We start from the raw sequence: 2,089 nt of genomic DNA on the forward strand, positions 1-2,089 counted from the left end.
AAAAAAAAAAAAAAAAAAAAAAGTGCCTAAATGGGAGTCAATAAATTGCACTGACCTCAATTTCAAAACTCGGCTATTCCCAGCAGTGCCACTCATCAGAGATCTGGAAATCAATCTTTCAAGATGTTTTAAGACATCTTTTCTCCAAAAAATCCAATCTGATTAACTTCTACATTCTTGGTAGGTTTACCCTCTTTATGAGAGTCTCTAAGACTTGCTGCCAAATAGTGGACTCACTTTTGGTATAGCCAAAGGAAGCTAGTAAAGTGATAAAATTAAGAGTGAAAGATTTTCTGCCTCAGCGACAAGTTATGTGAATAATTCTATGGTGGTTCTATTACCCCATCATGAGACAGACGTACAGCCTACCAATTTCTATATATTACTCATGTATTGTCCAAAGGCAGCATATCCAGACGTCATACAAAGTGAAAACAAGAGCTCACAGAGAACAGTTGGGACACAGCTCCACCGTTTACAAGCCCTTGAGCAAGTTAATTAATTCTTTGGGGCCACAGTTTACTCATCTTACAAAATAAGGACTGCCATATTTACATTTTAATTCATTCAATAAATATTTATTGAATAACTACCACGTGTCAAGCAATATACTGGGTGCTGAGGATACACAAAACAGTGAGCAACACTAACAAGAGTCCTCTCCTTAACAGGTCTTATTTCACTAGAATTGAATCACAGGCTAGAAAGTACAAGCAATTTGAAAACCGAAAACAATGAATGAGGTGCTACTGTTACCTCCATAAGATGATGTGCAAACTAAACAGCCAATGGACAAAAAAGTTTCAAACGCTAACTAGCTTTGTCTCTAATCAAATGCTCAAGAATAACTGCGAGGTGCGGGGGTCGTGGGGGTGCAGAAGGAGAGTGAGGGACGATGATCTCCTCTGAATGAGCAGGCAGCAGAACCCAAATCCAATCTTCTGAAGGAATTCCTTACTCCGTGCTCTTGTTTGCTACGACCCGAGTTTCCCTCTGCAGCCCCCAATCTTCTATTTCTACTCTCTCAGTCACTCCAACCAGTCTCTTACTCCACCCTGCTCTACCCAAACTCTTCACCTCAGAGCTGGTCTCCCCACCCGGTCTCCTTCCCGCCCCCGCCCTTTTCCTCTCAACAATCTCATTCCAATCCCTTCTCCCACCAAGCCGGGGACTCCTCACTCCTTCCTGCTGAACCCTCCCGCTTCGGTCATCCGCTTGGACTGAGCCACCCGCCACAGCAGCGCGGAACAGAGTTACCCTCTCTGGGCCCGGGGCCACTACTCACCTCACAAACTTCAGCCCCTGAGACGGAGCCCGAACGTTACACCGGAACCGGAAACCTTCTGACCGCCCTACGGCCTGCCGTCGTTACCGCCACTGCCGCCGCCACGCCGCTGTCTCCCAACACGTGACCAAGGGGGCCGGGCCGCCAATTCGCGCAGCCGTATTTTCCTGAAGGCGGAGCGCATGCGTCGCAGAACCGAAAAGTTTCTCTGAACAAATTCCTTACTTGCTGTTTCCCGGGCTTAAACCTGTTAACTAGATTGCTGCCAAGTTAATGTATTTAACATCCTGAAGTGGGAATTAGGCTACTTGCGTTTTCCTTATACGGAAAATAATTGCGCAGAAGTAAACTTCGAGTAGAACGAAGAGCGAGTCTTCCGCGTTTGTGTTCAAACACAGCCTTTCCGATAGAAAGTAAACCCTTTCAGTCTTGATCACTAAAATTGCCATCCCTCCTTAACCATTTCTCCCTAAAGTAACAGTGGTTTCAGACCGGGCGCGGTGGCTCTCGCCTGTAATCCCAGCGCTTTGTGCTCAATAAATGACAAGTGAGACCTACCAGTATTCCTTTCTTCATGCTATCATTTCCTTTTCTTCAAAGTGAGGCTCTAACCTACTGACTCTTTTATTTTTATTTGTTGCTTTATTTATTTATTTAGAGATGGAGACTCCCTCTGTCGCCAGGCTGGAGTGCAGTGGCATGATCTCCACTCACTGCAACTTCCGCCTCCCGCGTTCAAACAATTCTCCTGCCTCAGCCTCCCGAGTAGCTGGGACTACAGGCACGCACCTCCACGCCCAGCTA

The 2,089-nt window shown here is 46.2% G+C and overlaps 1 protein-coding gene across 3 annotated transcripts in view; it reads right to left on the reverse strand.

Moving 5' to 3' along the window:
- PRPF3 (pre-mRNA processing factor 3) overlaps window positions 1–1,418 on the reverse strand; it is a 36,887-nt gene extending 35,469 nt beyond the window's left edge. The window contains exon 1 of one of the 3 annotated variants that reach the window (XM_037744925.1): window positions 1,258–1,418. The gene's annotated coding sequence lies outside the window, so the exon portion shown is untranslated. The remainder of the gene's footprint in view (window positions 1–1,257) is intronic. The other 2 variants (XM_017546377.2, XM_017546378.2) reach the window with 2 other exon arrangements.
- Between the last annotated feature and the right edge of the window lie 671 nt (window positions 1,419–2,089).

Source organism: Cebus imitator, unplaced genomic scaffold (assembly GCF_001604975.1).
Source record: "Cebus imitator isolate Cc_AM_T3 unplaced genomic scaffold, Cebus_imitator-1.0 Scaffold188, whole genome shotgun sequence".
Classification (NCBI taxonomy): Eukaryota; Metazoa; Chordata; class Mammalia; order Primates; family Cebidae; genus Cebus; species Cebus imitator.